The 22447-nt window shown below is 40.5% G+C and overlaps 3 long non-coding RNA genes across 6 annotated transcripts in view; 1 reads left to right on the forward strand and 2 right to left on the reverse strand.

Annotated features, from left to right (window-relative positions):
* Positions 1-6734: 6734 nt before the first annotated feature.
* On the reverse strand, positions 6735-7972 carry LOC147754422 (uncharacterized). The gene is made up of 2 exons (XR_015317541.1): positions 7640-7972; positions 6735-7312 (listed from the first exon to the last, which is right to left on the reverse strand). It is a non-coding gene; the product is annotated as an uncharacterized LOC147754422 (long non-coding RNA).
* On the forward strand, positions 7939-13747 carry LOC111255022 (uncharacterized). 3 transcript variants are annotated; one of them, XR_015317538.1, is made up of 4 exons: positions 7946-8475; positions 8929-9084; positions 9421-9594; positions 10109-13747. It is a non-coding gene; the product is annotated as an uncharacterized LOC111255022 (long non-coding RNA). The 3 variants fall into 3 exon arrangements; XR_015317539.1 differs by having other exon boundaries at positions 7939-9084; positions 9469-9594; XR_002675327.2 differs by having other exon boundaries at positions 7952-9084.
* A 1025-nt stretch (positions 13748-14772) lies between these two features.
* LOC111255021 (uncharacterized) overlaps positions 14773-22447 on the reverse strand; it is a 9364-nt gene continuing 1689 nt past the window's right edge. The window contains exons 2-6 of one of the 2 annotated variants that reach the window (XR_015317543.1): positions 21057-21203; positions 20586-20827; positions 19583-19755; positions 15552-18680; positions 14773-14910 (exon numbers count right to left, since the gene is read on the reverse strand). This is a non-coding gene — a long non-coding RNA (uncharacterized LOC111255021). Of the gene's footprint in view, positions 14911-15551; positions 18681-19582; positions 19756-20585; positions 20828-21056; positions 21204-22447 lie in introns of those variants that run through there. The other variant, XR_015317542.1, reaches the window with a different exon arrangement.

The following is a 22447-nucleotide window of genomic DNA, read 5'->3' on the forward strand; positions in this document are numbered from 1 at the left end:
TGACAACTGGCACCTGACAAACGAGGCGACCGAAACAATATGTGCTTTTACAAAGGAAAAAGAAAAAACACACTCTCACTGTATTATTAACAAAATGAAGCTCTCTATAGTAAATATAGATAGTTATTCAAACGAACAAACCCGTCGCTTGTACGAACAGTGTAGCTATGGTGCTAACGCATCGAGTGCCGCAAGCTTAGGTAGAACGGGAACCGCGACGTTGTTCAACGTGTAGAGCTAGAATAACTATGGATCTGAGAGGAGATATGATGAAGGGGTAATGTTGGTGGTAAAGCAACGGTGACGGGATGTTTGGATTATTCCGTAACAAAATATCGCCGAAACATTGATTGTAAAAATAACTCGAACCGGAATAAAATGAATAGGTGATTGAAGTGTCGAAGGAGATTAGAAACATTGTTTTGTTCAGTGGGCGTTCGAGTGAAACGATCTATACCAGCCTTCTGACGGCAAACGCTGACACATTCGTGATATATCGAACATGTAATGATGCAAAAAGGATTGAAGATGCTATATTTTCATAAATGCTAAAACGAGATGAATTGAAACATATCTAGATATAGAAATTACGTGATGTTACAAGTTGTGTTTTACCTTTATCTGCAGGTAACAAAGACAATGATTTTGATCGTCATATATATGCGCCGATATGTCGTATTTATTCTTTGCCTAAAAGTTGTTGACACTGATTTCCTGCGCAATATTGCATAGAATTATCAGTCCACTTTTTCTCCCTACACTTTCCCACTAATATTCGTAAATCTTCATAATATAATGTAGTAATTAACTTTGCCAAAATAATTTTTATAATCTCTTACCACTCCCCTAACTTCGTCCCCGTCGTTAACGCTTTAACTTTTCACGTACAAAAATCGATTCTGACAGGATGAAGGTCACCGAAAAGATCGTACTTTCCGAAAATACCGTTTACATATAAACTAAAGCCCAATCTATCGTATCTCTACGATCAGTCACCCCAGGCTTGCAATTTGTAATCTGGAAACTGAAAGAGATAACGAGAGGAAAGCGTCTCGTATGCTCGCAAGCTCGAGTCGACCGGGCCTTAATCTCAAAGACGTCTTCCAACGCATTAAGTTTCTTGAAGGGCTCGTGGCAGTTCAGCTGAGCGGATTTTGTGTCTTATGAACAAGATGGTCAAAAGTGTCAATCATCTAATCGTTTATCGGTGTCTGCAGTTCAAGAAGGCGACATGAGAAAATCCGTGTATCTTGTGGGAGCGGAGGACTGAGATACAAATCCTCCCAAAAGTAAACGCGAATATACCAAGGGGAACAGTTGTATTAATCTTTGAAAACGTTTTGAACTTATAGGCATGCGGCTAAACGAAGCCTATTTCTTGCCAAAAATCAGGAACAGCAAAAATATCGCGTATCGCTAATTAACATATAGGCCATACCAGACAGTGAATTGCCAGTGAACGGCCTTAAGCATAGTGATTTTATTCTAATACGATCGATTGCCTTTAATCTGAGAACGGGATATCAATGCGTCCTTGTCTCTAGATCTGCTGTAGCCCTACTATGGTCCTGATGAGCAGTAGTGAATTATACCACAGTTCCTGGTTTTAACTATCATTATAGTCAGCATTTTAACTATGTGAAGAACTCAGCAGAAGAACTAGATACCACTACACAAACCCATGGAACTTGAACTAATTCAATATTTTGCCCAATGTCTTAGTTTGAGACTGGAGCGGTTTGTGCCAAGTAGTATCTCTGTCTTGCTGCATGCACGTATGCATGTTTTTATTACAGCGGCACCTTGATCCAGCGAACTCTATAGCTACCGTAAAACTATTATAGTCAAGTTTCATGGCTGTCACAGATACAGTTTAGATGATCATTATGTTATTTAAGAATAAATCTTTCTTACTGTAAACAACGTAGACAGGTGTGCTCACAGAGATCGCAAAGTTTTGTTCATATCATAGACAACCGTAATACAAAGGCTTATACTCAGTGAACTGCGATATCAGACGCGATCTGTAGATTTTCTAACTCACTTCATTGTATGCCAGCTCGATTTTTCACGTAAGCGCGTGACGCCGGGAACACATGTAAATTTATGAAAGTTGTTACGTATTTAGCCGTTTTCGGCACGGTCCACCTCTGTTTTTCTCATATGTGTCCATATAACATTATTGCGCCGCTTCAGCTAATACACAGTAGTTCTGTAGTTAGGCCTCGTACGAACGGCGTGACAAAAGCAAAACTTGTGCTTTCATCTATTTGCTGGAACAAGCGCTAGTTGCTCCCCATGCCCGCGCGAGGTCAGCGCGGCCGACGTCCTGCAGCGCACTGCTGTCTAAACCCGCCAGCCTTTTTAACGAGTATTTTGCTTTGGCAAAGCATCGTTTTTACATCATCCGCGCAAATATCACTGGCAAGTCATTACCACCTCTGGAGTTCTCATTAGAGGAATGTACTGGACTGTATTTTCCCAGGGGGCGACGACTGAACACTCCGGAGAAGGCTGCGTCATTAGATTGCATTATAATACGAACAAGCGAAACCGACAGATGTTAAAGTGTTCGTCTCACTTTGATAGGAAGAATCCCTGACAGGTTTTAGGAACTTCCGTAAAATTTGCATATCTTTCAAGAGCACGCGACGACAAGACTCAGAAAGGTCTCACTCTTAATGACATGACAGAGAGGTTAACAGCTTTCTATGTAGAACGGAGAAAAAGAACGGGGACGGATAAAATAGGTGACATTATATCTGCATACTCTGGCTCTTAGGGATAGGTTCATGCGACACGACTAAATCATCAAGCAGTCGAGAATTTTGACGGAATCGCACCGATTTATTTGTCATAGAAGCAAAATTGGAACACAAGAGGGATATACGGATGGAGGCTAGAGAAATAAACCTCGCGCCTAAAAAACGCGGCATGTGTATTCGTAATCTGTGCTCTGATTTTAGATTTAACAGCGTATCACATCGTTCATAATAATTAGGAACTTGATGGATACAATTTGTGTTTCAACCTTTTACATTTTTTTCTATCAAGTATAATCCAGAAATCCTCTGCGAAAATTAACTAGCTAATACTCGTGTTTCCCATAGATTCTAAAACGCATTTTCGCATGTGATATGTATAAACATGCAAATAGGCAGTCTGGCTATTGTTTGTGTTTGCCGTAAAAGCTAAGTCAATATTGATTTTTTTCCGCGTCATGTAATTTCAACACCTGGCCAAAGTTCAAGTTTCTGGCACTTGCACACCTCTAGACAAATTTAGGCGTCTATGTATATCAAGCTTCGAGTCAACTCTGGATGACTGTTATATTGATCTGCGTAAAATTCTTTTGCCACGTGGATACAGTACATCAGCAACAGCAATGCAATGCTTAATAATTCTATCGGAAAAAGTGTTCAAGGTCAAAACGGACCCGTCGGAGCCATAACTTAGGCAGATTTCACTGAATTACGCCGTATCGAGACGGTTATCTCGGAAACTGAATTATGTACGCATAACATGATAGAATCTTTTGATTTAGCATCGGGTTATGCTATGGGTTGTTCTACACAGAAGCGACTTTTTTCCCGCGTTGGGGGCAATTCGAAATCCATGCCCGTTAAGTTCCATCGTTTGCGCAGTAAAAATGCACACTTCGTAAGAGACGCGCTATAAGTCTCTATCCAATTCTTGTTTTCAAAGCTGGCCTTAGAAGTATGAAAAATAATTCTTACAGATTCATTCAGCTGTCACAGTACGATGCACTTACTTGGTACTCACTTCCACAAACATTCATGAACGCCATCAGCTCAGACAAGTGAACTATTTCTTGGTATTACTATTAGTAACTATTGTGTTCTCCTGTTGAATCACCTTCCACAGTATCTAGCCTGCAAAAGACAGGTTATATGCACAGTGTTTTTCCCAGAAAAACCTTCTGCTCTGGATCCCTCCAATTCGCGTTATATTGCCATACCTTTTCACTATATCTAGCGTACCGCTTTTCCTATGCTTTCCATAAGCCTGTTATAAGCCCATAAACTGTAGTTCGCAAGCTTATACGGGTACGTCAACGAAATCTACGATCTAACTCGATTGTTTAAGTCATAGGTTAAGATGCTAGGATAGGAGCAGAGAAACTGAGGTTGACAAATCGTCATTTTCACCACCGTCGTCCGTTCTGTGCATCACTATTTCGTGCGTCTACACCAACCTAGCAGTTTCAATCACTCGCTTGAGAACAAGTCTACCCTACAAGCGGATATCGTCGAAGAAGCCAGTAGCAGTACGTAGGCAGATGAACGAAAGCAGCGGTAACCGCTGGCAGCCACAACGAGTGCAGCGGTAACGCCGAACCATGGCGTATAGTCGTGTAACCCAATTACACAGCTTTCCTGACCCGCCACAGCCACTATACCGTTGTTGAGCAGGGTGTTCGGCACAGCAAGCTACTCAATTAGAATTTAGTGAGAGGCAGACAGAGAAAAGAGGCTTGTCCCTAGCGAGTGAGCCTGCGAACGAATGTTCGTTCGTTGGTGGTTCGTTTTGTCCTTTTAAACGTATGTAAAACCAGCAGCTTATGACAGATAGAAGGGAAAGAGCTAAGCTTTTACGGAGTGCAAAAGTGAAAGCAACGGAAAAATGCATGTAGGCCCCAATTAGGTTGGCTGGGATAAAAAAGCGTCAAGAGCATTGGGACTGTTGTGTATAAGAGTAAAACCAGTCCAGCCCCACTCATATTGGCTGTCTTTTGGTTAGTCGGTGCGTGGCTCGAACACTCAGAATCTCAACGTGCAGGATCCTTGTAGAACCCTCCGGCAGTATGAAACTCCCTAATTCCCCTCTCTCCGTCAATGGGAGCTTGAGCCTGCTGCAGGCAGTGAGCCAAGCAAACTCCAAGCCGCCTCAAGCCTTTCGGCCGCCCAGTTGCTTGCTAACACAGAACGCTCACTGCTTAAACACCCGATTTGTCAACCCGGCTTCTCTTTTTATCCCTCTCCGTATCTTGTCTTTCCGTTCGCAATGTCCCGTGCACCTTCCGCCATTCGAGTCGTCACCCGCATGAAGCTTCCCCTTCTGCCTTAGACACAGTCTTTGCCTTGCTTTGCTCGCGTTGCACAAGGCAAACAAAAACCTTCTGTCCTATTTAGTAACAGGCAACCTGGTGCACTGGTAGACCCGCTGTCTCCACACGAAGGCTTTTTCCTCACCTTGTTATTAGTTCTGCTCATGCACGCAAGGTCTGGTCCGATAGAAAAGGCGCTGATCCAACGCTAAGGCTTGCTCTACGAATTCAGCGTCAGAGAAGCAGCGCGCGCATGCCGGCCCTGTTCCTCCTTGGCCAGGATCCCATCATGGGATCCGCCGGCCGGTTGATACCGATACTTGTTTTAACGGCCCTTATGACGCGAACATACAATGATCCGTACAGCTTCTCAGCTGTTTGAAGGGCTAGAGAGCGCAGATGCTGATGCTAAACACGTGTCAATAATCGATCGATAGGGTTCCGATTGTTTGTACTTTGAAATACACTTAGCAAGGTCCCCTTTCTATTTTCGTGTTTGTTTTCGTAAGTATCTATCGCCTCCGGGTAGTGATTTCGATCTATTCTAGTGATAGTAGGTAGTCACAACATACGAGCTTAGTCTGATTTCTGATCATTTCAACTATATAAGAATGGTCAATGAGCTGAACCAAATTAAGTTTTAAATTTTACTATGTGCTAGCGTTGCCAGATACACTTGAATACCTTTCCGCGAGAGTATTAGAATTTAGTTACATCCAAAGACAACTTTTCTCAAACGGCTGTACTTGATCAATTATAAGCTTACAATGTAATCCTAGCATCGAAATTAAGCATAATAAGCTAAAAAATCAAATAAGCGTAATAATAAATAGAATATGGCGTCACACCTAATCGATGGCGCAGGACACGTGTGGCAAATTTGAAGGTTCAACGGTAAGTATTAAGTACCCAGCGATAGTTATACAAATACGTGTTGTTTTATTGTAAATTCGCTCGCAGATTCCTCAGTAGAGTTCACTACGACGTGGTACTTTCTGCTATCTGAATCGTTATTACCAGTTAATTCTTAATTTATTAAATTAATTAAAGTTTTTGTTTTTTTACAACACCACACAGAAACCTAAACAAAATGTGAAACATAGAAATAATTAAAGAGCATCTCATATTTTTAAATTTATGAGTCACTAGCGTCCCCCGACAATAATTTAGGGGCAAAAAAAGAGTTCGCATCTAAAGTCCGGATTTCTAAATGGAATCCGATGCAAACGAGCTGCTAGTAGATATTTCGACGAAAATACATAACGTTCAGATGGGTATATTTCGACATAACGATTCATATAAACGAATAAAAAAACTTAATAAAATTGTAAGGCGGGTAATCCAAACAAAAGAAATTAATTAGACTTTAAACCGATTTAAGAATTACTATCTTGAGAACCTAGCAGCTGCGACGGATATCACTACCATAAAACTATAAGCAGCGAAAGCTATCTGGAGCGAAGTGATCAGACAAATTTTTCTAACACATGAGGGATTTAATTTTCTTATGATAAGAACACAGAAGTTCATCGCCATTTGAAACATAGACCTAACCCAGTTTTAAGTTAAATAGTAATGTATAAACTGCATTTAGAAAAAATAAAATGCGTTTCCAAAGTAATATATATACTATTACAATCGGATAACTTTCGTAAAGAGACACACATTTGATCTTGAACACGTTTATTTGTTGCCTAACGTTTAGATAAACGCAGATTTTGATAAAACTTCAAAAGTTCGCGCATCGAGAAGTAGCCGATTATGACATCCACGTTTCCGCCCCGCTATCACCAAGTAGACTGTCCAAACTGGCGGGACAGCTTATTAGTACAATTTTCCTACACGTACAAATTGAGTTCATTATTTAAATAAAGCTTTAAAGTATACACGCAGTATCATGAAACCGGTTGTATCATTTGACTAAAAACATTCTTTTCACACATCCAGTTAACTTGCATCGTCTATCTTTTTTATATTATCGATGATGATCACATTTCAAGAGCGGAACGCCCAAGGCATTCCACGGATGAGGCTTCAATTTGACTGGGGGCCTGCACGACAAAACAGAGGAAAAGAAAGCGAGAAGTAATCTTGGCGTTCACGTTCCTCGCTCGTAGGATCGCGGGGTTCCTGTTATTATTGTGGTGAAAGACAAGAAAAAACGGGTTGAAACTTTTCCATCCGCGGAGCAACGCAAACAATCTCGATGTTGGAGTTTCATTGCCGTGGACCTCACAGAATTCCCTGTTAAGAACCCAGAACATGATAACACCATAACAACGTAGAAAGAGATAAACCCGCCAGCCGGCAGCAGCAAAGCTACTGTGATAAACAAACAAGCAAACGCGGTTTGGTAGCGAAACTGGGTCACGTTCCGCTGAATTTGCGGTAATCTTTCGATTTCTACTGGAGATGATAACGATTTTGCTGCTCATTCGATAGAGTAACCAGCTGAGCACACCAGTTCAGCGCACGGCTTAAAGCCAGCAAACTTGTTGGCTAAGCAAAACACTAGTCACACGAGTATTAAGACTGGCCTAAGTGTATTCCGTAACTATATGTAGCACTTACTGAAAGATATTTCAATTAACGGGTCCAACACGCAGCACCGATAGTAGGTCACCGATACAATTACAAAATTAGAAAGAAATGGATGCATTTGTTAGTTAGTATATAAGAAGGTATAATGTAACGTAAAATTTGAGTCCTTCCATACCGAGCGTGCTTTAAGTAACGATTATGAACAGTTAGTGCCAAGCAAGATAGACCCGTATATGCCTATACGTTTCAGATAGTAGGTTCCCTACCACCCTGTTTATTATCGAACAGCAATTTAGCTATTTATTTAAATAGACCATCATATACATATACCGTACAACATTATCCAGCTTTTATTGCAACATTAGATGACATACATTTATTGACATTTTTTAAATACTAATCGAACAGAACGATCTCATAAGCATTGCTTATATAATATCGGTACAAAATCAAACATGTTGTTTGTTTTGGCGCCTCATCAGCCGCTGACCTAGCAGTGAAAACGTGCTTGCCCGTAAAGCGTCTGCTATAATTGTTCTTAACCTAGCAAGGTTACTGATAGAGAAAAAAATCAGCAAGATCTTTTGTTCCTCTTGTTAGAGCATCTAACATGGCAATGCATCAGCGTTCGGTCTTTACCCCACCCCCCTTTTTGCACATCTATCAGTCGCCACGAAATGCAAAAACTACGAACGTAATGGTGCTAGTTGAATGGTCGTACACTGTGGGCTACTATGGTCCTATTAGTTTTGCTGGCCTACTCGTCCTCCTGGAGTGCTGTTACTGACGTTAACCAACTTGATAGTTACTTGTAAAAAAAAGTTCCAGCCTAGCGGAAGTAAAGGGCTGGATGAGACGCACAAAACGTACGTCAATGTCGCGACGGCATTGCAATAGCCAACCAGAATCCTCTAACTAATGTACCATGCCAGACCAAATATGTTGTTCACGTTCAAACATCGCTTGCGAATACTTGATTGATTGCCATAACCCACCAATTAATTAGGAAAGCGTCTTTAGTTGTTTAGTTATAGGAATCTTTTTTCCTATACAAAAGAGAAAGAAGTACGAGAAAAGATTTGTCAAACGTGTGCATTCTGCGCAAGATGTGGAAAAAACTTTTATAGTTGGCACAGATTTGGATTTTTAAGAATATATCGAAATGTATTTACTTGTTCTTCCCTATGAGGTCAAATACGATGTTTTCTTCAGAAAGCGATTAGGTATTTTTAAAGGATATCAATATTCTATGTAGAAATATCTGAGTCAGAATAACCGAGTGATCGAAATAACGTAACGGAGCGGCATAAACAATTCAGAGCTTTAATTGAACGGCTGATGGATGAACCAAAACAAGGAAACCCTAAAGGGGATCACATAACGATAGCTGCGACGCTCTGAAAGGAATAATGCAGTAGGACGGTAAAATGACTGGTATCGCGTGTGTTTTCAAAACACAGGTTCAAGCCAAACGGGTGAGCTCGCTTTAAATTCTAATTGAAAAGGTATCGGACCAGTGTGCTTTGCAAAATATCAATGAGTAAGGTAACGAATTTAGTTATTCGTAGGAAAAAACGACCAGATGTTGTACATTTCCCGTGTTATTCCCTACCGTACAGATTAACGCACGATTTAACCATCAGCTGCTGATAGCAGCCAAAATGAACTACAGATTCACGTTTAAGAAATTAAGTAGGCAAACCAATAATTGCTAAATGTTACTGCTATATTCGTAAGCCAACTAGATACAACAGATGAAATTTCAACATCTAAATGTAGACAATGATTAAGAATTTTCTCTGCTTCTACAGAAGGGACCGTGACGAGTGTACTTATCTACTTTCATCTTACCACTACAGATCGAACCTTCTACAGCTGAGCACATTGTACATATATTATAATATGTACGACAGATTCATTACCCTTCAATCCGTACTGTACTTATGTACATGCCTTCGCCAATAGCAAGAACTACGGAGCAACTGGTGAGAGAAGGCTGGAAAGTGTGTTTTGCACTGTTGGAAACTCTGCTAGACGTATAAACTGTGATTTTTATTTACACACAGCCTGAGTGCAAACTTGTGTTGCCTTGTAGGTATTGGATAGCGCGTAACACAAATCCGTGACGATATCGAAGACGTTTTTATTAGATGTTTTTAATATCCTTTTAGATATATTCAGCAAAAGCATTTATTATAATTTCTTTCCAACGGTGTTATACGGTACAGGCATCGGATCAAATATGCTAGCTAACTTAGATATAATATTTAATGGGGGTAAATATGGTTTTCTACTAGCTTTGACAATGAAGAAAAATCGGATAGAACAACTTTTACGGAGAATTAATAAAAAGACCTCAGTGCCATTCGTTAGTGCTGAGAATGTACGGTATTAAATATATTTGTATAAGGATCGAAACACTCAAAAATATGTCAGTATCTAATATGAAATTAAGGGAGAGAGTTTCTATTAATACAAGATGATGTTCTTCGTTTACAGGATTCTCCAGAACGAAAGCGGCATTGTAAGCTTTGAACGAGTTGCATAATTCGCCGTAGCAGCACCATCGAGAGCCTTAACGTAAAATAAACGCGTCCGAAAGTTACTGTAAGGTGTTTGAAAAGAAGTTACCATTTTAGAGAAACGCATACTGCTTCGGATATTAGTGAAAAGTGCGGATTGATAGAAAAATTGTCTGACACGCTCGTTTTCTGAAACAGAGTCGAGTCGATCTTGGAATTACAGATTCGGAGATGGCTGCGTGAGCCCAATGCGCTCCTCTTTACACCAGATACGATGCGACAGCAGTCTTCCGCTGAATCTTAATTAGTCGGCTAGTAGCTATTTTGTTTCTTAGAATTTTTACGGTATGTTTTATTTCTGCATTCACTTGCCTACCAAATCAGAGAACATCATTTTACATGTCTTGCGATATCTTAGGCACAAGGCCAGTAAGTCGGAAAACCCCAAACATAAACGTGCAGATAACGTCAGTGTATCGAACCCGCGATTCATCCTCGCCTGATGCATCCCATTGAGATTTGTGCACCTATTCTTGCTTAGAAGGCCGAACTAGTACTGACTATCACTCAGATCGAATGCCAGTAACCTGAAGCCTACTTCTGTGTTTGTCTATACATTCTTTTGTTCGCAGAATCGACTGACCGGTTCCTGTCTGCCGGAACACCTCGTGTATTCGGATTGAATCAGACAGTGCATAAAATGTTTCTCATCACAGGCAGAAAAACACATAGACAAAGCCACGCTTAACCACAAATCTTCTTACGCGTGGCCCGTGGCCGGAATGCGCTCGACTTGCCTCTGCTTCTGTGAGAGGGCAAGGAAGTCACTTGTGTTTGGCCCAGTTTGCTGGACCTTAATTAACTGTTGCGAGAAATAAGCCACTCAGTGGAGCAATACTCTTCGTAACAATTTGTATCAGTGCTCGTGCGGTCCACAAACTAGTTACCGATGCTGATTGCATAACGGTGCGAACCCATTGTTCAAGTTCGTTGAATACACGCGACCTCTCTGCGCATCGCTTGATATGCCGTATGCATTACTTACGGAAGCTGAAAAATTTTGTAAGCAGGAGTGAAAACCCAACACGTTATGCTAGCAGCCTGTGTGCAGTGTTGCTAGTTGCTCGAATGGCAGTTCGATTCAAGCGCACGTGTCTAAGAGAGGGTTGGCTGCGAGTAAATTTAGATTGTTTCCCCCGTATATTTTATAGTGGCAGTTCCAGCGATATTCAATGTTAGCCCATTACACGTTAGAGGTATATATCGTTGGGATGATCGAAACGTTGTGTATGTATGTTGATACTTCGTTCTATGCTCATATCATAATTTAGTTTATGTACCCGTATTTTAATAACCTAAGCCTATAGTAATTTTCTTCTTCAACTTTACGGAACATTTTTCGCTTTCACTGTGCATATCTCTAATAAGGCGATGCATATCTTCAGCATTCTTCTGACCGGTTCCACCTCATTCATTACCCTGCAGCTATGGCACCCTCCGTGAAGGCACCCGTCCCATGCTCTTATACCTACACGTTCATATTAATTAACAGGCGTGCCTGTCCTTCCTCGCTTTCTCTTTCTCAACCTCGTCGTTGCCAATGGCTGGCCGTCCTTTAGAACCTGTGATATGCGACACCAAAGGGCCAATAACATGCTGTGAGTGTGCCAGCCTGCTGGTCCTGATTCTACCATCATCGACTACGGAAGCAGGAGCTAAAGCCGTGAGCGATTCCTTCCTGCAAAATAATCTCACTGATGACACAACCTCCCGTCCCGACACCCCTTAGCCGAGCCACCTTGTCCTCTTCTGTGTTTGTTGCAGATTAAGTTCAGGATAGCGGTATCGAGCCAAAATAGTGTCTACGGAGTTTGACTCGATTCTTTTGCAACATGTCTGTTGGAGCTTCTTGGAAAAACCCCCGAGACAACTGTACACAAGAAATACCTACGTGTTGTGGTATCCTATGCAATACATACGTTTACGCAGACGTTAAAGTTCTTTAAAACAACGGCGTTTCATTAGAAGGGCTGATCATTTTTTGAACGTATAACCCTTGAAGATACATTATATACATATATGATTTATTCCGTACAGACTCTACAACTACATTCTTCGACGAGCAGAACGAAAATTAATATAATTATAGGACAGCTATTGAGTTCGTATTCTGTAGTAGAATCTGTGTGTGTGTGATTTTCGCATTTCTGTAGTTAATTCTGGTTAGCAGGTCTTTCTGCAGTGTTTTTCTATATAAATCATCTTAGAACATCAAGTTATATTCGTCAGATCTAATGCCCTTCCGGCTACATCGTGAATGTGTTTAAACGGCTTTCCGGTAAGCCTGAAGACTGTTAAATTGTGTTTTTTTCTCGTCTATATTCATAAGGCTTTTTTTAACTAAAGCCGTCTTACCGCTACGTTGCGGTACTGTGTTACAATATTTTAATCCTAAGTCTGTGTTATGTTTCCCCCAGTTGAGTTACATTTGGAGATCACTGTAACTTTGGCTTTCATTTTCGATCGCTAAAGCCTAATCATCGGCGCTAAATGTCGTGAAGCGAGTGCATAGTTTGAGCTTTGACCGTTGTAGCGTAATCGATTTTCCCTTATTATTTTAGCGTCTCCGAACTGTTTGGTCAGGGTTTTTCTCTGACCGATCGTTATCAACACCATATAGAAAACGAGCTAGGCACTTGTTGGGGTCATTTACGGTTTGCGGTTGCTGAGGCGCATGAATTTTCCTAACTTTGAATACCTCAAGGTCATTTGCAAAAAGAGAGCACAAAATTATTTAGCTAACATTTTTATCATTTGTTCATCACCGGACATGCTAGTATTTAGGCAGGGCACTCATTATTTTACAATACTTCTATTGCGATGGTCCCAAATGAACGCCTTCACATCTCGCTTTTCAGCAACGACCTTAAATTCCGCAAGACTAGAGAAAGTTTGGTTATACGACCCTGTAGAGAATCCCATCTCCGTGTCAATTCTCTATGCGCTGTCTGAAGTATTCCTTCAGTGATGAGATCCGCACGTCCACATGCTTTTTTTTTGATACCAAAAATCTACGCTTGTTGTTGATTTACGTTGACCTTCGTTTTTATTTATTCTACCTATTTCGCCCCGTCCATTTTTTTTTTCGTGTCATTAGTCATTTGAAAATTCGGTGCTTCTTTATGTAATTAGGTTCTTAAAAGAAAGTTGCACTGAGCCTTTGGCGATGTTGTACCGCGGAATGATAGCGGATGCATGCTTTAATACGGTCAGTGGAGGTGCCATCCTTGCTTGTCTCCGTAGCGTGCTCGGAACAAATCATTCACTGAGTTTCATTTTAGTCACTAAGACGATATAGGATGCATAAGCCCGCTTACGAATTTATTGTGAGCTGAAAAAGCTAACTTAAATCTAATTTGTAAGTATAACTCTAATCTACTATTATACGCATAATGTGTACACTGATATCAAGTGGGTAGATAAATTAGTTGCGCTTTTTGAGGTCCGGAACTTGCGATATGTGCAATAGAGCATAATTCAACGAAATCATATAAATTATGTAAATAAATAATACTATTCTGATCATAAATCAGTACTCTGTCGTAGATATATTAAATGTGAAGTTTTTTTTTTTCAATCAAACCCTTTCCTATATCTGACATCTTATAAGATGTCATTAAAAACGTCTCTGAAGGATGAAATTTTCGAGGAAATGGTAGAAGCATCAGCGCCAATAATTCTTCGCATTTGCTTCTTTTTTGCCATAGAATAACTCTAGGGTATCATATCCCAATAATATTTATTAAAATATAAGTTTTCCTTCTGCATTTTTCACTACTGATTTAGAGGAACATGTAAAATTTGGTCCACGTGTTTCCAGGTACTAGTCACTTTTTCTGTCTTTTGTCTTTGATTTTCCGCACGTACGAAGTACGCTGACTTATTTGACTGAGATTTGGGCTTTTTTCGGGTAGTTATCTCTTTGCTAATGAATCCAATATTAGCAAAGTCATCTTGCTAGATTCTGTTAAAAGGCAATTTGGTTGGTTAACTGAACTCGCCGATTTACGTTGCTGCCTCACGACGCTACATACTTAAATTTTAATAAGTGTATGTGCATGCAAAAATGTATGTGGAACGTCACGTGCTTGTTATATATTTAAATTGCAAAATCAAATTATTTATAGAATTCTAATATATTCGCATTATAGGAAGGCGATGCTGTGAGCAGTCAACTTACATGAAGTTAATTTTGAGATTAACTATATCCTTCCGCATTTCTACATCGCTTTTATCTCTTATACGACCGTTTCGTTTGTAAAAGAAAAGTATGTCTTAAACCTTAAATTGAAATTTAGAACTTCTAAGTTTAAATTACCTTTGCAATTCAGTACAATGAAAGTTACCAGTGCATGCAATCACTATTGCATGTATACAACAGTATTTACAGAGGGTATATCACATAATCATTGTGCTGGCTGGCTGGCTGGCTAAGCGAAAATAAGATACAAGGGAGAATATACTTTTACGTGAGGGCATACGCTAGGGTATTGATTAAAAAATAAACCCAACGTTTTAATTTATTAGGTGTTATCTCGTAGATGCTAGCGACTAATGGCCGACCATCGTAGACGAGTCTGGGTATACTCTGACGTGTGACTTCGTTTTAACCTGTTGATATTGAGTGAGGCGGCAGCCATCGTAGCGCACATAACCGATGACGTCCTCATTAGCTGACAAACATCTCATAGGACCAACGATCCTTCACGCTATGTGCGACTAAACAGAAAACAGAAAATGTCGGATCAAATCGAAATTTATTTGTCCTCATTAAAGGTCACCCGCACGTACTACATCTCGAGAAAAGCTTAACATAGGTAAGTAGTTTATTATGAAAGATCCTTAATTACTATTTGTTTAACCCTAATCATGCATTTTGCCATTTATATTTTTTTGCCTTAGCAATTATACACAAAGTTGAATAATAATTTAATCAATTATTTTTAGTTAACAGACCGACAAGAAATTTCTTATTCAATTAATAGTGTATCTACCATAGTGCGTATACATAATATTTCGTAACTTGTTCTATAATGACGATTTCCACCGTAGCTGAAACGAGTCATATATCGACCCTGATTGTTATACCGCCTAAGCTAGAGTTGTCAAGGGATACGAACGAAGTTATTTTTCAAGATAACGTTACCTATTTAGTTATACATAATTGATTAATAAGATCGCTCGTTCAAAAACAGTATAAACGCAATAAACAGTTTCACACTAACTACGGCCTATCCTGTGCGAATATCAAGTGTCGCAGCATACCCCACAGTTAACGATTCCAAAGGGAAAAAGAAGAGGGAAACAGGGCAAGTCGTCTTTGCTTACTACAGTCGTTTACGAAGCACAGGCCAGCGTACCTGTCAAATCCGGCAATAAAGGTGTTGTCTGTATGCTGTCAGAAATACCCCTTCGCCTTCGTTTTGTGTATGCACTTCTTACTAAGCTGACAATTCGGCACGACGTGTATCATGTGTCGGAGACAGAGCTGCCGCGTGCAGGCGTATACGGAAGTCAGCTATCTTATTGTGATCTGCATAGCGTTACCGTCTTCACGTGTCAGCTACCTGTGAGTGCGACAAAGATTAGGTTGGAAAATTCCAAGCAGAAAAAGAATCAGATGTGAGGGCAATTCTGCAAAACTAGAGAATAGTCCCGGAGCTGTGTGATCATGTGTATGTACAGCCTACGCGTGCTTTCTTTATCTATATACAATTGGATATGTTTATTCAACGACAACTAATGCATCATAATGGCAGGATTAATGCCGTTAGTGTGTCCGCGAAAAGCAATAGGTTGATACAATTGGTTGAAGCTTAGGACGCGAGTCTTTTGGCTTAAATTTGCAAAAACGCCTGTAAATCGTGCAGTCTCGTACTTTTATGAAAATACGGCAAACCAAGTTTTCCGTAGACGAAAGCCACAACAAGCTATTCCAATACATTGTTTGTAGTCATATTGGCTACTTACAAGTTTACCTTGCTTTATATTGTTTATATATATATATATAAACAATATATGGCTTTACGCATACTTTCGGTGCGAGTTTGGAAACGCGCAATCACCGCATTACAAATTAGATCTTCAAAGGGATGTCGAACGTAACACCATTACCGTTAGCTCTACACGATTTTCGCTTATTTTCCCACACGCAGTAAAGACTTCGACAGGAGAACTGGCTGGAGGTATAAATTAAGTTTTTTTTAGACCCACGTCATTATCAGAATCACCACGTATTGCCGTGCGCTGAACAGGTAAATACAATACACCACGGTTGGCGGGCGCTTTTCGATGCACGATACCAGCGAGTCGACCAGCTCTAGTATCGTTTAGTTTCTCTCATCGCCAATCCCCATCTCATTTCTGTCGCAACGTCAGCCCGTGAGTCGACGCTTTTTCTTTTCGAGAACGAAATAATCAGTCGATTGGTTTTTGTATTCGCTCAGTCACTGGCACCGTTCCGAATAGGTTCATTCAGATGAACGGTCCCTTAGGGAGCTGCGAATACTGCCGGTTCCTTCTTCAAAGACGATTTCGTCGTCGCTGAAGTTTTAGTGCAGAACGGCGCCAAGGGCAGCAGAAAAAGCTTCATCGATGGCAATGAATGAATTAATTAATTACGTGTGCTTAGTCCGTCTCAGTTATCGCCACGATATGATCCATATATCTAGCAAGCCTTCCTTGTGGGGAAGCAAAGTCGCGCAAGGACCGACTTAGAGATCGAAACTTCAACGATTTCAGCAGAGGCTTTGCCGCGAATTTTTATGCTAATAAATCTTAGCAAAAGAACTTGGAGATTTTTATAAAATCTTAGATCAGATCAAAGATTTCATGAACTGGCGGTGATAACAGCTGCAACGTCGGCTGAGAAGAAACACCAGCTGCACCAGTAGAGGTAGCGACAGGAAAGGCTTTGAAGGCAACGAAGAGTTAGCGTAAACCAATCGGGGAGAGGCCAGTCGTAGAATAAGTTTAGACTGAGAGGTACTTAACCTGAAATTGTTTTTGCTGAACACGGCCACAGAACGCCGCTGATGAGCGCTGTCCAGGCCAAACTCAAAATAGAAATAGAAAGAAAAAGAGGTAGAAACATGATAATATCAGGGGCGTGGTTCAAATACAGAGATCGAGTAAGTGTCAAGGAACGTAGCTGCTGAAACCCCAGAAGGACATGATATGAACGTTTACGTTGAGTTTATTCATTTCGTGTAAATGGTGGCGGGGCGAAACGAGGAGATAGGCTAGTACAAAATGACCGAAATGAAGACGTGTTTCTATGTCGGGCTAGTCTAGAAAGAGAGAGAAGAGGTTAAAAAGAAGCTGTAAGCATACAAAATTGAATCATACTTTACGTTGCTTGCAAAATTATGGCTAACTACCTGGGAAATGAACACTTAGTCGGAAGCAGGGTTTGTAAGTGTCTATTGTATTCGTTCGCATTTCCGCAATCGTTTGTTGACGAATTATAATCAGCTGGCTGTCAAACGCTAAAAGTAAACTGTCGGCACTATATCGTATCACATGGATCTTCAGTCGTAGGAAACCTAAGCAGCCTTCAATGGGCAGGTATCGATGCACTTCACTGAATAAACAACTAAGTCCTTCAGCAGATATAACATTTAATAGAATACGCGTTTTTCGAAAGCCAGCCCAATACACTGAGCATGCTTTCCAAATATAAATCAATTCAAATCTCATACATTTGATGGCGTGTTAGTTAGGTATAAAAGTCATCCAAGTAGGCAAGCGAAAAGCGTCAAACGCACATAAATATGAAATAGATTTACACTTTCTCTTTACTTTACAAAGGTCTATTATTAGAACAATGTGACCAAACGAATCTACAGCTGGTCTGCGTTTCGCCAACCCATGTCGTTAAAAAGACTCTATTGAAACATTTCAAGAATGATTCATGGTGTAAAATAGAACCGACCGTATTTAGAATAATATGTATAGTTCTTACCTACAACTATATTCGCCAGAGAACATGGCTGTAGATAAGTGTTAAGCAAAAACCGAAAGCGAAATAAGAAAGTAAAGTAAAGACCGTTTTCATCTCACTCTTCAATTCGTAGCTTCTACCTGGAATGCTTGCCGGTACTCAACAACGTCAGGCGCGCTAACTGCCTCTGTACATATTGTATGTTTCGAGTCATAGCAATTGTACTGTTCTTAGATATTGTATGTATTTTCCACTAGCAACAAGCGACGACGAAAAACGTACCCAAGAGGGCGCATTGTTTGAACAGGCACATGTGCCCTTGTCGGCTTTACAGAAAGGCAGCAATCTCAAGGAATGTAGCGTAAAATCCCGTTCTGACCTCCTCCTTCGCTCTGCTCACGTCATAGGCGACGGATCCCTTTTGAGATGATGCTGTCATATACTCCGGTGTCCTATACTCGGATATCTTATGTTTGCCTTTGTGGAATTCGTGCCAAGCAAATATGACTGTCCCGTTACTTTCAGTAGCAGAAACAGCAGTAGGCAGCTGAAATGGAGCGTGCAGATTTCAGTCTCTATTGAAGTAGCAAATATAATGGAATGGGTGGGTGGGGTGGAGGACTGACAAAGAAGACGGTTGACTATCAACAGAGGGGTTCTGCGTGAAGGAACTCGCTTGAAAAATTCTCAAAGCAGCTTCGCTCCAGGCCTGAGTTTGCCTGAAGGCCTTACTAAATCTACTGGACTATTGAAGTGAATAAATCATATATTCCAAGAAATCAGTTTGCCATAGACGAACTATATTCATTTTAAACTCAGATAACAAACAACACGGTTGAAGCTCGTGGCTAGAAAATATGTCCGTGTCGTTACGTAAACGTCAGGTTATCGTATGAAAATAATGCTGCTTGACTGTATGAAAAATTAAGAGCACATAGTAAATTTTGAGAATCTGCAATTGAGTTCGAATACGAGACAACCATGTCACACGGTATTATCTTTGGGAGCAAAAAAAGAAGCGCTTTCGACTTTTATATTTCAAAGATACTATCAGTTATATATGATGCATAGTGTACTCTAGGTAGAGTTATAAATTGATATGACAAACTACCTATGCATTTCCCAGCCGATGGATAGTATATGCATTAATCAATATTTTGCAATAAACTATCTGCCATTGAATGGCTATAGGGCTACACAAGTATCAGAAATTGTTCAGGATCTAAATGTCCTGTTGCCTAGAATCTCGATCGGAACACATTTTTTTAATGGCTAGCCGAAGCGAAGGTATTTAATTATGGTTCATTGCAGAGTGATATATACGTATCAAAATCGAATCATACGGTTCATACTGGCCAGAACCAACGCTTCTTCCAGCTGGGCTGAATTGAAAGTAAAGACAGAAAATAGATCTACTGGATAGAGGGTTTCTTAAAACTTGGTGCCAACAAGATCTCGTAGCGAAGGTCCATAGACATAGCAGCGCATTCCCGTTTGCTCATTTATGTCAGCTCAATGAGCGTTAGCTGCAAGTAGCAGTTTGAAGATTGTCCCGCTAACGATTCTCTGCCTACGGCCTTTCGTTCGCCGGTCTAGGACACGCTCAGATGGTAGACGGTAGCCTGTCAAAACAAAGTAATTTGTTATAAATTCCTGCGTACATTCTTTCTGGGTCTCACTTCGGATACGGCAGACCGAAACTCTCTGGAATTTCAAAACACCGTGTGCATTTATAGGTGCCAGTAGTCGACGCTATGATCAAGTCAGTCTATGGGTTCTATCGTCGGAAGATTGAACTGTTTTAATTCTTGCGAACCAAAACAAAGAACGCACAGATACTAACTTTATTGCAAGTTTAGTTACATAGACATTGCATGATGTATGAGCGCTAAATACTTTGAATAATTTTTTTTGGCATTTTCAGAATGTTCGGTATTTATAACAATTTTTTTTTTTACCAATTTAACACAAATACGGTTTTATCCCTTAAAAATTTCTGCGCTTTGCAGCGCGTTTTGGTGCATATATAGGTACATACGTATTCAACATATCGTTTCTTCTGAACATTCTTTTAAACTATAGCTTTCGTTCGTTAATTTGGACCAAAAGTGCTAAAGCTACGCGACAAAACGCCAATTATCATCCCGATGTTGAAATGACAAGAAAGTCATTACTATCAGTAAGGATGTTCGCGTCACATATGTCATGTATTTCACAACGAAAACAAAACTTTGAGTCGTCTGTTTGTTAGTTTATTAGACCTTGAAAGACACAAATCACACCCATTTTCCATGGCAAACCATCGCTAGCCGACGGTTATGGCAAACACCGGAAACATTCCTATAAACAATCATCACAAGATAATCAATATCTGACAGTACACTTGTCGCTTGCTTGAAACAAAACAACAATGGTATCTTTTTGGTTGCAAATAAATAATGAACGAGCTTACTGTTGCCACACGGAGTACAACACATTTCGACAAATCATCGTCGCCGTTACCCCATAACAGTGTCTTTCTACCAGCTTACATGCCTCTTGATCGCTATACGTCTTTCGATGTTTGAGAAAGAATTTTTTTTTGAAAAAATCTGATCCGGATCAGTTGTCGCTGGTGTTGTGGTTGGCCTGCACAGCTGCAATAGGCAGCCCACAGCCTAAGCGTTAGCATCAACTGGTAACCGTTGATCCAATCTGCAAATGGAACAGGCATCGCCTTCGTCAGTTGCCAGCCCATATATATGCTATACGGAGCAAACGCTACCGAGTTGGTTACTTCACAGTCGCACAATCGAAAGATATAGAGGAAGAAAAGAACGAGACAGAAAGATCGGAAGCTTCCGGCCTTCACAAGGACGTTGTGAGAACCTGCAAGAAACGGGTCATAAATTCTCCAGAGAAGCTACTGTGTGGCGATACTTACGGTTTTTCTTTATAAATAAAAGATAAAAGGGAAAAGTCCCTCCGTTCCATTTTTCCGTTCCATCGTCATTCATGAATAGCTTACTCTAAGCCGCTGAACTAAGCGTTATAACACTGGCAGTCTAGCAACTTGAATAGACGGAAGTATCTGCAACCAAATGGAAAAATGCTGTTTTCGATATTTTGTTAAGGCTTTATATATAAGGTTTATATATAATCGTAATATTTTCTGAAGTCTAATTCGTATTAAGTGCACCACATCGGGGTACATCAGATAAATAATGGTCAATATTCTATTGACGACTGTATACTAGGTTGCATGTTAAATGAATAGAGATCTATTTTCTATGTAGCCTTAAACAACGAGTAAGCGTTAGCAAATGGATCAGTGCCTTTCGCCATATTTTATTGAAACAACAAAATTTACTAGCTCGCGCAACGATTCGGTCGATTCTGCTCGACAGAAACAGCAGATAAAAAAATTCGATACAAATATAAGAACGATGCGCCGGTATTCTAAGGATTTTTATCGAGGCTGTTGTTTTGGTATCACTATTTTTTCCATATCATTCTCCAAGTGTCCACCACTTCAAAGTAGTAACTTTATCATCACGGCGAGATAATCTCATCCCTTTCATTCATCAGGCAATCCATCACAAGGATAGTGCTTGCCTTATTCTCACACGAATCCACAATGAATTTTCGGCAGGATAACGATATATCGCTTTGAGTTCAGTATCCATCCTCATGTCCACTTAATACTGTATATCTATTTTGTATCGCAAACTTAAAATGGTGCAAGAAGCCTGTGTATAGCCAGGCTATACAGTGAGCGCAGAGCTCACTATATATGTATGATAAGCTCTGCACCGCATCGTAAATCCATTTGGTTATGAATTGTGCTTCGTCTGGACCCCCAACGCTAAGCGACTAGTACAATGCCCCTCTTGACATGTATGCGTATCCTCTTCCGAAGTCGCGCTTACCAATGGGTTCGGCTCGAGCTAGTGACAAATATGGAGGTGGATGCCTAATCAGTTCCGGTGCAGCGATGGTGATAGCGCAGAGTTACACCTAGGAACAGGCCAACGGAATGGGGGCAAAGTGACTTCACTGCAACAGGTAGCGTGGCTGGTACGTTGGCACTGGGATCTACTCTGCCTCATAGTGTTGCCGCATCAAATTCTGCTGATTCACGTCGAGTCAGTTTTGCGAGGGCAACAAGGACAGCTTTATCAGTGTTCCTTCAACTCTGAGACGCTAAAAGGGTGACTGTGTATCGCCATTTGCAGTTTACGAACGTGCGGATGCGAAACGTCGCCTCAAGTTGACGTGATCGGTTACGTAATATTAGAAATGACCTTTTTATAAGTACGAAACACACCCATATAT

Source organism: Varroa destructor, unplaced genomic scaffold, assembly GCF_002443255.2.
Source record: "Varroa destructor unplaced genomic scaffold, Vdes_3.0 BEIS01000007.1, whole genome shotgun sequence".
NCBI lineage: Eukaryota > Metazoa > Arthropoda > Arachnida > Mesostigmata > Varroidae > Varroa > Varroa destructor.